The following is a 15,394-nucleotide window of genomic DNA, read 5'->3' as shown; positions in this document are numbered from 1 at the left end:
CTTCTGTTAAAGCCTCCCTGTCCTGACGCTGTTGCCTGTAAAGTTCGTCAATAGCCACCTGCTGCTGTCTCCTATTTTCATCCATTGCCACCTGCTGCTGTCTGTTGGCCTCCTGCTGAGCCGCTGTAGCTTGCAGCAAGGCTTTAAGCAGATCCTCCATGTCGACAGATTTTTCAGGCGGCTTTGTAGCTGCTTTCACCCAGGACATATATCAAACCCTCAGGGGTGAGTCTCAGTAACTTCACACTGGGCTGTATCTGCATAAACCACCGTTTTCTGCAGGTCTCACAAAGCTGCTGCTTTCACTTATGCGCAGAACAGCAATGCTCGCATTCTCCACCAAGTTGTAACACTGTAGGGGTGCAAGGCGCCTCTTCCTGGGGAATATGGCAGCACGCAGCAGCTGAGGAACAACAAAAGTCCAGTTTCTGGTACAACTGGCCCCGGCCAGTTTTATTGAAACAGAAAATAAAACAAACACCAAAAGAAAATACCTTGCCTGTCCGGCACTAACTAAACACAAGATGTTCCTAACTATCACTAAACAAAAACACAGAGTTCTCCAGTAAACACTGTATAGCTCACTTGTATCAGGAAGCGTGTTTCTCTCACACAGATCCCTCCAGTCTGGATCGGTATGAAATACCTCCAATCAAAATACCGACGTTCAAAATCCCAACACCAATTGACCGATGGTCAAAATCCCGACAAGGTCAAAATACCGACACGGACAAAATACCGACATTTAAAATACCGATAAGGTCAAAATACCGACATGTAAAATGCCGACAGGTCAAAATACCGACATGCATTTTTTAGAGATGAGCGGGTTCGGTTTCTCTGAATCCGAACCCGCCAGAACTTCATGTTTTTTTTCACGAGTCCGAGCGACTCGGATCTTCCCGCCTTGCTCGGTTAACCCGAGCGCGCCCGAACGTCATCATGACGCTGTCGGATTCTCGCGAGGCTCGGATTCTATCGCGAGACTCGGATTCTATATAAGGAGCCGCGCGTCGCCGCCATTTTCACACGTGCATTGAGATTGATAGGGAGAGGACGTGGCTGGCGTCCTCTCCGTTTAGACACTTGATTTACTAATTTTGGGGAGCATTAGGAGTACTCAGTAGTGTACAGTGCAGAGTTTTGCTGATAGTGACCAGTGACCACCACTTTTATTTATAATCCGTTCTCTGCCTGAAAAAAGCGATACACAGCACACAGTGACTCAGTCACATACATACCATATCTGTGTGCACTGCTCAGGCTCAGGCCAGTGTGCTGCATCATCTATATATTAGAGATGAGCGGGTTCGGTTTCTTTGAATCCGAACCCGCACGAACTTCACTTTTTTTTTCACGGGTCAGAGCGACTCGGATCTTCCCGCCTTGCTCGGTTAACCCGAGCGCGCCCGAACGTCATCATGACGCTGTCGGATTCTCGCGAGACTCGGATTCTATATAAGGAGCCGCGCGTCGCCGCCATTTTCACACGTGCATTGAGATTGATAGGGAGAGGACGTGGCTGGCGTCCTCTCCATTTAGATTAGATTTAGAAGAGAGAGAGAGAGAGAGATTGCTGTGATACTGTAGATTAGAAGAGAGTGCAGACAGAGTTTAGTGACTGACGACCACAGTGACCAGTGACCACCAGAGACAGTGCAGTTGTTTGTTTTATTTAATATATCCGTTCTCTGCCTGAAAAAAACGATACACAGTCACACAGTGACTCAGTCTGTGTGCACTGCTCAGCCCAGTGTGCTGCACATCAATGTATTGTATATAAAGCTTATAATTGTGGGGGAGACTGGGGAGCACTGCAGGTTGTTATAGCAGGAGCCAGGAGTACATGATAAATAATATTATATTAAAATTAAACAGTGCACACTTTTGCTGCAGGAGTGCCACTGCCAGTGTGACTAGTGGTGACCAGTGCCTGACCACCAGTATATTAGTAGTATTGTATACTATCTCTTTATCAACCAGTCTATATTAGCAGCAGACACAGTACAGTGCGGTAGTTCACGGCTGTGGCTACCTCTGTGTCGGCACTCGGCAGGCAGTCCGTCCATCCATAATTGTATTATAATATATACCACCTAACCGTGGTTTTTTTTTCATTCTTTATACCGTCGTCATACTAGTTGTTACGAGTATACTACTATCTCTTTATCAACCAGTGTACAGTGCGGTAGTTCACGGCTGTGGCTACCTCTGTGTCGGCACTCGGCAGGCAGTCCGTCCAACCATAATTGTATTATATACCACCTAACCGTGGTTTTTTTTTCATTCTTTATACCGTCGTCATACTAGTTGTTACGAGTATACTACTATCTCTTTATCAACCAGTGTACAGTGCGGTAGTTCACGGCTGTGGCTACCTCTGTGTCGGCACTCGGCAGGCAGTCCGTCCATCCATAATTGTATTATAATATATACCACCTAACCGTGGTTTTTTTTTCATTCTTTATACCGTCGTCATACTAGTTGTTACGAGTATACTACTATCTTTTTATCAACCAGTGTACAGTGCGGTAGTTCACGGCTGTGGCTACCTCTGTGTCGGCACTCGGCAGGCAGTCCGTCCAACCATAATTGTATTATAATATATACCACCTAACCGTGTTTTTTTTTTCATTCTTTATACCGTCGTCATACTAGTTGTTACGAGTATACTACTATCTCTTTATCAACCAGTGTACAGTGCGGTAGTTCACGGCTGTGGCTACCTCTGTGTCGGCACTCGGCAGGCAGTCCGTCCAACCATAATTGTATTATATACCACCTAACCGTGGTTTTTTTTTCATTCTTTATACCGTCGTCATACTAGTTGTTACGAGTATACTACTATCTCTTTATCAACCAGTGTACAGTGCGGTAGTTCACGGCTGTGGCTACCTCTGTGTCGGCACTCGGCAGGCAGTCCGTCCAACCATAATTGTATTATAATATATACCACCTAACCGTGGTTTTTTTTTCATTCTTTATACCGTCGTCATACTAGTTGTTACGAGTATACTACTATCTCTTTATCAACCAGTGTACAGTGCGGTAGTTCACGGCTGTGGCTACCTCTGTGTCGGCACTCGGCAGGCAGTCCGTCCATCCATAATTGTATCATAATATATACCACCTAACCGTGGTTTTTTTTTCATTCTTTATACCGTCGTCATACTAGTTGTTACGAGTATACTACTATCTCTTTATCAACCAGTGTACAGTGCGGTAGTTCACGGCTGTGGCTACCTCTGTGTCGGCACTCGGCAGGCAGTCCGTCCAACCATAATTGTATTATAATATATACCACCTAACCGTGGTTTTTTTTTCATTCTTTATACCGTCGTCATACTAGTTGTTACGAGTATACTACTATCTCTTTATCAACCAGTGTACAGTGCGGTAGTTCACGGCTGTGGCTACCTCTGTGTCGGCACTCGGCAGGCAGTCCGTCCAACCATAATTGTATTATAATATATACCACCTAACCGTGGTTTTTTTTTCATTCTTTATACCGTCGTCATACTAGTTGTTACGAGTATACTACTATCTCTTTATCAACCAGTGTACAGTGCGGTAGTTCACGGCTGTGGCTACCTCTGTGTCGGCACTCGGCAGGCAGTCCGTCCATCCATAATTGTATTATATACCACCTAACCGTGGTTTTTTTATACCACCTAACCGTGGCAGTCCGTCCATAATTGTATACTAGTATCCAATCCATCCATCTCCATTGTTTACCTGAGGTGCCTTTTAGTTCTGCCTATAAAATATGGAGAACAAAAAAGTTGAGGTTCCAAAATTAGGGAAAGATCAAGATCCACTTCCACCTCGTGCTGAAGCTGCTGCCACTAGTCATGGCCGAGACGATGAAATGCCAGCAACGTCGTCTGCCAAGGCCGATGCCCAATGTCATAGTACAGAGCATGTCAAATCCAAAACACCAAATATCAGAAAAAAAAGGACTCCAAAACCTAAAATAAAATTGTCGGAGGAGAAGCGTAAACTTGCCAATATGCCATTTACCACACGGAGTGGCAAGGAACGGCTGAGGCCCTGGCCTATGTTCATGGCTAGTGGTTCAGCTTCACATGAGGATGGAAGCACTCAGCCTCTCGCTAGAAAACTGAAAAGACTCAAGCTGGCAAAAGCACCGCAAAGAACTGTGCGTTCTTTGAAATCCCAAATCCACAAGGAGAGTCCAATTGTGTCGGTTGCGATGCCTGACCTTCCCAACACTGGACGTGAAGAGCATGCGCCTTCCACCATTTGCACGCCCCCTGCAAGTGCTGGAAGGAGCACCCGCAGTCCAGTTCCTGATAGTCAGATTGAAGATGTCAGTGTTGAAGTACACCAGGATGAGGAGGATATGGGTGTTGCTGGCGCTGGGGAGGAAATTGACCAGGAGGATTCTGATGGTGAGGTGGTTTGTTTAAGTCAGGCACCCGGGGAGACACCTGTTGTCCGTGGGAGGAATATGGCCGTTGACATGCCAGGTGAAAATACCAAAAAAATCAGCTCTTCGGTGTGGAGGTATTTCACCAGAAATGCGGACAACAGGTGTCAAGCCGTGTGTTCCCTTTGTCAAGCTGTAATAAGTAGGGGTAAGGACGTTAACCACCTCGGAACATCCTCCCTTATACGTCACCTGCAGCGCATTCATAATAAGTCAGTGACAAGTTCAAAAACTTTGGGTGACAGCGGAAGCAGTCCACTGACCAGTAAATCCCTTCCTCTTGTAACCAAGCTCACGCAAACCACCCCACCAACTCCCTCAGTGTCAATTTCCTCCTTCCCCAGGAATGCCAATAGTCCTGCAGGCCATGTCACTGGCAAGTCTGACGAGTCCTCTCCTGCCTGGGATTCCTCCGATGCATCCTTGCGTGTAACGCCTACTGCTGCTGGCGCTGCTGTTGTTGCCGCTGGGAGTCGATGGTCATCCCAGAGGGGAAGTCGTAAGCCCACTTGTACTACTTCCAGTAAGCAATTGACTGTTCAACAGTCCTTTGCGAGGAAGATGAAATATCACAGCAGTCATCCTACTGCAAAGCGGATAACTGAGTCCTTGACAACTATGTTGGTGTTAGACGTGCGTCCGGTATCCGCCGTTAGTTCACAGGGAACTAGACAATTTATTGAGGCAGTGTGCCCCCGTTACCAAATACCATCTAGGTTCCACTTCTCTAGGCAGGCGATACCGAGAATGTACACGGACGTCAGAAAAAGACTCACCAGTGTCCTAAAAAATGCAGTTGTACCCAATGTCCACTTAACCACGGACATGTGGACAAGTGGAGCAGGGCAGGGTCAGGACTATATGACTGTGACAGCCCACTGGGTAGATGTATGGACTCCCGCCGCAAGAACAGCAGCGGCGGCACCAGTAGCAGCATCTCGCAAACGCCAACTCTTTCCTAGGCAGGCTACGCTTTGTATCACCGCTTTCCAGAATACGCACACAGCTGAAAACCTCTTACGGCAACTGAGGAAGATCATCGCGGAATGGCTTACCCCAATTGGACTCTCCTGTGGATTTGTGGCATCGGACAACGCCAGCAATATTGTGTGTGCATTAAATATGGGCAAATTCCAGCACGTCCCATGTTTTGCACATACCTTGAATTTGGTGGTGCAGAATTTTTTAAAAAACGACAGGGGCGTGCAAGAGATGCTGTCGGTGGCCAGAAAAATTGCGGGACACTTTCGGCGTACAGGCACCACGTACAGAAGACTGGAGCACCACCAAAAACTACTGAACCTGCCCTGCCATCATCTGAAGCAAGAAGTGGTAACGAGGTGGAATTCAACCCTCTATATGCTTCAGAGGTTGGAGGAGCAGCAAAAGGCCATTCAAGCCTATACAATTGAGCACGATATAGGAGATGGAATGCACCTGTCTCAAGTGCAGTGGAGAATGATTTCAACGTTGTGCAAGGTTCTGATGCCCTTTGAACTTGCCACACGTGAAGTCAGTTCAGACACTGCCAGCCTGAGTCAGGTCATTCCCCTCATCAGGCTTTTGCAGAAGAAGCTGGAGGCATTGAAGAAGGAGCTAACACGGAGCGATTCCGCTAGGCATGTGGGACTTGTGGATGCAGCCCTTAATTCGCTTAACAAGGATTCACGGGTGGTCAATCTGTTGAAATCAGAGCACTACATTTTGGCCACCGTGCTCGATCCTAGATTTAAAGCCTACCTTGGATCTCTCTTTCCGGCAGACACAGGTCTGCTGGGGTTGAAAGACCTGCTGGTGACAAAATTGTCAAGTCAAGCGGAACGCGACCTGTCAACATCTCCTCCTTCACATTCTCCCGCAACTGGGGGTGCGAGGAAAAGGCTCAGAATTCCGAGCCCACCCGCTGGCGGTGATGCAGGGCAGTCTGGAGCGACTGCTGATGCTGACATCTGGTCCGGACTGAAGGACCTGACAACGATTACGGACATGTCGTCTACTGTCACTGCATATGATTCTCTCAACATTGATAGAATGGTGGAGGATTATATGAGTGACCGCATCCAAGTAGGCACGTCACACAGTCCGTACTTATACTGGCAGGAAAAAGAGGCAATTTGGAGGCCCTTGCACAAACTGGCTTTATTCTACCTAAGTTGCCCTCCCACAAGTGTGTACTCCGAAAGAGTGTTTAGTGCCGCCGCTCACCTTGTCAGCAATCGGCGTACGAGGTTACATCCAGAAAATGTGGAGAAGATGATGTTCATTAAAATGAATTATAATCAATTCCTCCGCGGAGACATTGACCAGCAGCAATTGCCTCCACAAAGTACACAGGGAGCTGAGATGGTGGATTCCAGTGGGGACGAATTGATAATCTGTGAGGAGGGGGATGTACACGGTGATATATCGGAGGGTGAAGATGAGGTGGACATCTTGCCTCTGTAGAGCCAGTTTGTGCAAGGAGAGATTAATTGCTTCTTTTTTGGGGGGGGTCCAAACCAACCCGTCATATCAGTCACAGTCGTGTGGCAGACCCTGTCACTGAAATGATGGGTTGGTTAAAGTGTGCATGTCCTGTTTTGTTTATACAACATAAGGGTGGGTGGGAGGGCCCAAGGATAATTCCATCTTGCACCTCTTTTTTCTTTTCTTTTTCTTTGCATCATGTGCTGATTGGGGAGGGTTTTTTGGAAGGGACATCCTGCGTGACACTGCAGTGCCACTCCTAGATGGGCCCGGTGTTTGTGTCGGCCACTGGGTCGCTAATCTTACTCACACAGCTACCTCATTGCGCCTCTTTTTTTCTTTGCGTCATGTGCTGTTTGGGGAGGGTTTTTTGGAAGGGACATCCTGCGTGACACTGCAGTGCCACTCCTAGATGTGCCCGGTGTTTGTGTCGGCCACTAGGGTCGCTAATCTTACTCACACAGCTACCTCATTGCGCCTCTTTTTTTCTTTGCGTCATGTGCTGTTTGGGGAGGGTTTTTTGGAAGGGACATCCTGCGTGACACTGCAGTGCCACTCCTAGATGTGCCCGGTGTTTGTGTCGGCCACTAGGGTCGCTAATCTTACTCACACAGTCAGCTACCTCATTGCGCCTCTTTTTTTCTTTGCGTCATGTGCTGTTTGGGGAGGGTTTTTTGGAAGGGCCATCCTGCGTGACACTGCAGTGCCACTCCTAGATGGGCCCGGTGTTTGTGTCGGCCACTAGGGTCGCTAATCTTACTCACACAGCTACCTCATTGCGCCTCTTTTTTTCTTTGCGTCATGTGCTGTTTGGGGAGGGTTTTTTGGAAGGGACATCCTGCGTGACACTGCAGTGCCACTCCTAGATGGGCCCGGTGTTTGTGTCGGCCACTAGGGTCGCTTATCTTACTCACACAGCGACCTCGGTGCAAATTTTAGGACTAAAAATAATATTGTGAGGTGTGAGGTATTCAGAATAGACTGAAAATGAGTGTAAATTATGGTTTTTGAGGTTAATAATACTTTGGGATCAAAATGACCCCCAAATTCTATGATTTAAGCTGTTTTTTAGTGTTTTTGGAAAAAAACACCCGAATCCAAAACACACCCGAATCCGACAAAAATAATTCGGTGAGGTTTTGCCAAAACGCGTTCGAACCCAAAACACGGCCGCGGAACCGAACCCAAAACCAAAACACAAAACCCGAAAAATTTCAGGCGCTCATCTCTACTATATATATTATATATCTGTCTGACTGCTCAGCTCACACAGCTTATAATTGTGGGGGAGACTGGGGAGCACTACTGCAGTGCCAGTTATAGGTTATAGCAGGAGCCAGGAGTACATAATATTATATTAAAATTAAACAGTGCACACTTTTGCTGCAGGAGTGCCACTGCCAGTGTGACTAGTGACCAGTGACCTGACCACCAGTATATAATATTAGTAGTATACTATCTCTTTATCAACCAGTCTATATTAGCAGCAGACACAGTACAGTGCGGTAGTTCACGGCTGTGGCTACCTCTGTGTCGGCACTCGGCAGCCCGTCCATAATTGTATATACCAGTGACCTAACCGTGGTTTTTTTTTCTTTCTTTATACATACATACTAGTTACGAGTATACTATCTCTTTATCAACCAGTCTATATATTAGCAGCAGACACAGTACAGTGCGGTAGTTCACGGCTGTGGCTACCTCTGTGTCGGCACTCGGCAGCCCGTCCATAATTGTATATACCAGTGACCTAACCGTGGTTTTTTTTTCTTTCTTTATACATACATACTAGTTACGAGTATACTATCTCTTTATCAACCAGTCTATATATTAGCAGCAGACACAGTACAGTGCGGTAGTTCACGGCTGTGGCTACCTCTGTGTCGGCACTCGGCAGCCCGTCCATAATTGTATATACCAGTGACCTAACCGTGGTTTTTTTTTCTTTCTTTATACATACATACTAGTTACGAGTATACTATCTCTTTATCAACCAGTCTATATATTAGCAGCAGACACAGTACAGTGCGGTAGTTCACGGCTGTGGCTACCTCTGTGTCGGCACTCGGCAGCCCGTCCATAATTGTATATACCAGTGACCTAACCGTGGTTTTTTTTTCTTTCTTTATACATACATACTAGTTACGAGTATACTATCTCTTTATCAACCAGTCTATATATTAGCAGCAGACACAGTACAGTGCGGTAGTTCACGGCTGTGGCTACCTCTGTGTCGGCACTCGGCAGCCCGTCCATAATTGTATATACCAGTGACCTAACCGTGGTTTTTTTTTCTTTCTTTATACATACATACTAGTTACGAGTATACTATCTCTTTATCAACCAGTCTATATATTAGCAGCAGACACAGTACAGTGCGGTAGTTCACGGCTGTGGCTACCTCTGTGTCGGCACTCGGCAGCCCATCCATAATTGTATATACCAGTGACCTAACCGTGGTTTTTTTTTCTTTCTTTATACATACATACTAGTTACGAGTATACTATCTCTTTATCAACCAGTCTATATATTAGCAGCAGACACAGTACAGTGCGGTAGTTCACGGCTGTGGCTACCTCTGTGTCGGCACTCCGCAGCCCGTCCATAATTGTATATACCAGTGACCTAACCGTGGTTTTTTTTTCTTTCTTTATACATACATACTAGTTACGAGTAGAGATGAGCGGGTTCGGTTTCTTTGAATCTGAACCCGCACGAACTTCACTTTTTTTTCCACGGGTCCGAGCGACTCGGATCTTCCCGCCTTGCTCGGTTAACCCGAGCGCGCCCGAACGTCATCATGACGCTGTCGGATTCTCGCGAGGCTCGGATTCTATCGCGAGACTCGGATTCTATATAAGGAGCCGCGCGTCGCCGCCATTTTCACTCGTGCATTGAGATTGATAGGGAGAGGACGTGTCTGGCGTCCTCTCCATTAGAATAGAGATAGATAGATTAGATAGAGAGAGATTGTGCAGAGTCGCAGACAGAGTTAGTTTACCACAGTCAGTGACCAGTGCAGTTGCTAGTTAACTTTTATTTAATATAATATATCCGTTCACTTCTCTCTGCTATATCCGTTCTCTGCCTGAAAAAAAAAACGATACACAGCACAGTCAGTCACACAGTGTGACTCAGTCTGTGTGCACTCAGCTCAGCCCAGTGTGCTGCACAGTCATCAATGTATAAATTAAAAGCTTATAATTAATTGTGGGGGAGACTGGGGAGCACTGCAGGTTGTTAGCAGGAGCCAGGAGTACAATTATATTAATTAACAGTGCACACTTTTGCTGCAGGAGTGGTGACCAGTGCCTGACCACCAGTATAGTATTGTTGTATACTACTAATATCTCTTTAAATATCAACCAGTCTATATTAGCAGCAGACACAGTACAGTGCGGTAGTTCACGGCTGTGGCTACCTCTGTGTCGGCACACGGCAGGCAGTCCGTCCGACCAGAATTGTATTATTTATTATTATATACCTACCACCTAACCGTGGTTTTTTTTTCATTCTTTATACCGTCATAGTGTCATCCTAATTGTTACGAGTATACTACTATCTCTTTATCAACCAGTGTACAGTGCGGTAGTTCACGGCTGTGGCTACCTCTGTGTCGGCACACGGCAGGCAGTCCGTCCGACCAGAATTGTATTATTTATTATTATATACCTACCACCTAACCGTGGTTTTTTTTTCATTCTTTATACCGTCATAGTGTCATCCTAATTGTTACGAGTATACTACTATCTCTTTATCAACCAGTGTACAGTGCGGTAGTTCACGGCTGTGGCTACCTCTGTGTCGGCACACGGCAGGCAGTCCGTCCGACCAGAATTGTATTATTTATTATTATATACCTACCACCTAACCGTGGTTTTTTTTTCATTCTTTATACCGTCATAGTGTCATCCTAATTGTTACGAGTATACTACTATCTCTTTATCAACCAGTGTACAGTGCGGTAGTTCACGGCTGTGGCTACCTCTGTGTCGGCACACGGCAGGCAGTCCGTCCGACCAGAATTGTATTATTTATTATTATATACCTACCACCTAACCGTGGTTTTTTTTTCATTCTTTATACCGTCATAGTGTCATCCTAATTGTTACGAGTATACTACTATCTCTTTATCAGCCAGTGTACAGTGCGGTAGTTCACGGCTGTGGCTACCTCTGTGTCGGCACACGGCAGGCAGTCCGTCCGACCAGAATTGTATTATTTATTATTATATACCTACCACCTAACCGTGGTTTTTTTTTCATTCTTTATACCGTCATAGTGTCATCCTAATTGTTACGAGTATACTACTATCTCTTTATCAACCAGTGTACAGTGCGGTAGTTCACGGCTGTGGCTACCTCTGTGTCGGCACACGGCAGGCAGTCCGTCCGACCAGAATTGTATTATTTATTATTATATACCTACCACCTAACCGTGGTTTTTTTTTCATTCTTTATACCGTCATAGTGTCATCCTAATTGTTACGAGTATACTACTATCTCTTTATCAACCAGTGTACAGTGCGGTAGTTCACGGCTGTGGCTACCTCTGTGTCGGCACACGGCAGGCAGTCCGTCCGACCAGAATTGTATTATTTATTATTATATACCTACCACCTAACCGTGGTTTTTTTTTCATTCTTTATACCGTCATAGTGTCATACTAGTTGTTACGAGTATACTACTATCTCTTTATCAACCAGTGTACAGTGCGGTAGTTCACGGCTGTGGCTACCTCTGTGTCGGCAGTCGGCAGGCAGTCCGTCCATCCATAATTGTATTATTATTATAATATATACCACCTAACCGTGGTTTTTTTTTTCATTCTTTATACCGTCGTCATAGTGTCATACTAGTTGTTACGAGTATACTACTATCTCTTTATCAACCAGTGTACAGTGCGGTAGTTCACGGCTGTGGCTACCTCTGTGTCGGCAGTCGGCAGGCAGTCCGTCCATCCATAATTGTATTATTATTATAATATATACCACCTAACCGTGGTTTTTTTTTCATTCTTTATACCGTCGTCATAGTGTCATACTAGTTGTTACGAGTATACTACTATCTCTTTATCAACCAGTGTACAGTGCGGTAGTTCACGGCTGTGGCTACCTCTGTGTCGGCAGTCGGCAGGCAGTCCGTCCATCCATAATTGTATTATTATTATAATATATACCACCTAACCGTGGTTTTTTTTTCATTCTTTATACCGTCGTCATAGTGTCATACTAGTTGTTACGAGTATACTACTATCTCTTTATCAACCAGTGTACAGTGCGGTAGTTCACGGCTGTGGCTACCTCTGTGTCGGCAGTCGGCAGGCAGTCCGTCCATCCATAATTGTATTATTATTATAATATATACCACCTAACCGTGGTTTTTTTATACCACCTAACCGTGGCAGTCCGTCCATAATTGTATACTAGTATCCAATCCATCCATCTCCATTGTTTACCTGAGGTGCCTTTTAGTTCTGCCTATAAAATATGGAGAACAAAAAAGTTGAGGTTCCAAAATTAGGGAAAGATCAAGATCCACTTCCACCTCGTGCTGAAGCTGCTGCCACTAGTCATGGCCGAGACGATGAAATGCCAGCAACGTCGTCTGCCAAGGCCGATGCCCAATGTCATAGTACAGAGCATGTCAAATCCAAAACACCAAATATCAGAAAAAAAAGGACTCCAAAACCTAAAATAAAATTGTCGGAGGAGAAGCGTAAACTTGCCAATATGCCATTTACCACACGGAGTGGCAAGGAACGGCTGAGGCCCTGGCCTATGTTCATGGCTAGTGGTTCAGCTTCACATGAGGATGGAAGCACTCAGCCTCTCGCTAGAAAACTGAAAAGACTCAAGCTGGCAAAAGCACCGCAAAGAACTGTGCGTTCTTTGAAATCCCAAATCCACAAGGAGAGTCCAATTGTGTCGTTTGCGATGCCTGACCTTCCCAACACTGGACGTGAAGAGCATGCGTCTTCCACTATTTGCATGCCCCCTGCAAGTGCTGGAAGGAGCACCCGCAGTCCAGTTCCTGATAGTCAGATTGAAGATGTCAGTGTTGAAGTACACCAGGATGAGGAGGATATGGGTGTTGCTGGCGCTGGGGAGGAAATTGACCAGGAGGATTCTGATGGTGAGGTGGTTTGTTTAAGTCAGGCACCCGGGGAGACACCTGTTGTCCGTGGGAGGAATATGGCCGTTGACATGCCAGGTGAAAATACCAAAAAAATCAGCTCTTCGGTGTGGAGGTATTTCACCAGAAATGCGGACAACAGGTGTCAAGCCGTGTGTTCCCTTTGTCAAGCTGTAATAAGTAGGGGTAAGGACGTTAACCACCTCGGAACATCCTCCCTTATACGTCACCTGCAGCGCATTCATAATAAGTCAGTGACAAGTTCAAAAACTTTGGGTGACAGCGGAAGCAGTCCACTGACCAGTAAATCCCTTCCTCTTGTAACCAAGCTCACGCAAACCACCCCACCAACTCCCTCAGTGTCAATTTCCTCCTTCCCCAGGAATGCCAATAGTCCTGCAGGCCATGTCACTGGCAAGTCTGACGAGTCCTCTCCTGCCTGGGATTCCTCCGATGCATCCTTGCGTGTAACGCCTACTGCTGCTGGCGCTGCTGTTGTTGCCGCTGGGAGTCGATGGTCATCCCAGAGGGGAAGTCGTAAGCCCACTTGTACTACTTCCAGTAAGCAATTGACTGTTCAACAGTCCTTTGCGAGGAAGATGAAATATCACAGCAGTCATCCTACTGCAAAGCGGATAACTGAGTCCTTGACAACTATGTTGGTGTTAGACGTGCGTCCGGTATCCGCCGTTAGTTCACAGGGAACTAGACAATTTATTGAGGCAGTGTGCCCCCGTTACCAAATACCATCTAGGTTCCACTTCTCTAGGCAGGCGATACCGAGAATGTACACGGACGTCAGAAAAAGACTCACCAGTCTCCTAAAAAATGCAGTTGTACCCAATGTCCACTTAACCACGGACATGTGGACAAGTGGAGCAGGGCAGGGTCAGGACTATATGACTGTGACAGCCCACTGGGTAGATGTATGGACTCCCGCCGCAAGAACAGCAGCGGCGGCACCAGTAGCAGCATCTCGCAAACGCCAACTCTTTCCTAGGCAGGCTACGCTTTGTATCACCGCTTTCCAGAATACGCACACAGCTGAAAACCTCTTACGGCAACTGAGGAAGATCATCGCGGAATGGCTTACCCCAATTGGACTCTCCTGTGGATTTGTGGCATCGGACAACGCCAGCAATATTGTGTGTGCATTAAATATGGGCAAATTCCAGCACGTCCCATGTTTTGCACATACCTTGAATTTGGTGGTGCAGAATTTTTTAAAAAACGACAGGGGCGTGCAAGAGATGCTGTCGGTGGCCAGAAAAATTGCGGGACACTTTCGGCGTACAGGCACCACGTACAGAAGACTGGAGCACCACCAAAAACTACTGAACCTGCCCTGCCATCATCTGAAGCAAGAAGTGGTAACGAGGTGGAATTCAACCCTCTATATGCTTCAGAGGTTGGAGGAGCAGCAAAAGGCCATTCAAGCCTATACAATTGAGCACGATATAGGAGATGGAATGCACCTGTCTCAAGTGCAGTGGAGAATGATTTCAACGTTGTGCAAGGTTCTGATGCCCTTTGAACTTGCCACACGTGAAGTCAGTTCAGACACTGCCAGCCTGAGTCAGGTCATTCCCCTCATCAGGCTTTTGCAGAAGAAGCTGGAGGCATTGAAGAAGGAGCTAACACGGAGCGATTCCGCTAGGCATGTGGGACTTGTGGATGCAGCCCTTAATTCGCTTAACAAGGATTCACGGGTGGTCAATCTGTTGAAATCAGAGCACTACATTTTGGCCACCGTGCTCGATCCTAGATTTAAAGCCTACCTTGGATCTCTCTTTCCGGCAGACACAGGTCTGCTGGGGTTGAAAGACCTGCTGGTGACAAAATTGTCAAGTCAAGCGGAACGCGACCTGTCAACATCTCCTCCTTCACATTCTCCCGCAACTGGGGGTGCGAGGAAAAGGCTCAGAATTCCGAGCCCACCCGCTGGCGGTGATGCAGGGCAGTCTGGAGCGACTGCTGATGCTGACATCTGGTCCGGACTGAAGGACCTGACAACGATTACGGACATGTCGTCTACTGTCACTGCATATGATTCTCTCAACATTGATAGAATGGTGGAGGATTATATGAGTGACCGCATCCAAGTAGGCACGTCACACAGTCCGTACTTATACTGGCAGGAAAAAGAGGCAATTTGGAGGCCCTTGCACAAACTGGCTTTATTCTACCTAAGTTGCCCTCCCACAAGTGTGTACTCCGAAAGAGTGTTTAGTGCCGCCGCTCACCTTGTCAGCAATCGGCGTACGAGGTTACATCCAGAAAATGTGGAGAAGATGATGTTCATTAAAATGAATTATAATCAATTCCTCCGCGGAGACATTGACCA

Source organism: Pseudophryne corroboree, chromosome 3 (assembly GCF_028390025.1).
Source record: "Pseudophryne corroboree isolate aPseCor3 chromosome 3, aPseCor3.hap2, whole genome shotgun sequence".
Lineage (NCBI taxonomy): Eukaryota > Metazoa > Chordata > Amphibia > Anura > Myobatrachidae > Pseudophryne > Pseudophryne corroboree.
This window is presented reverse-complemented; position numbering follows the sequence as displayed.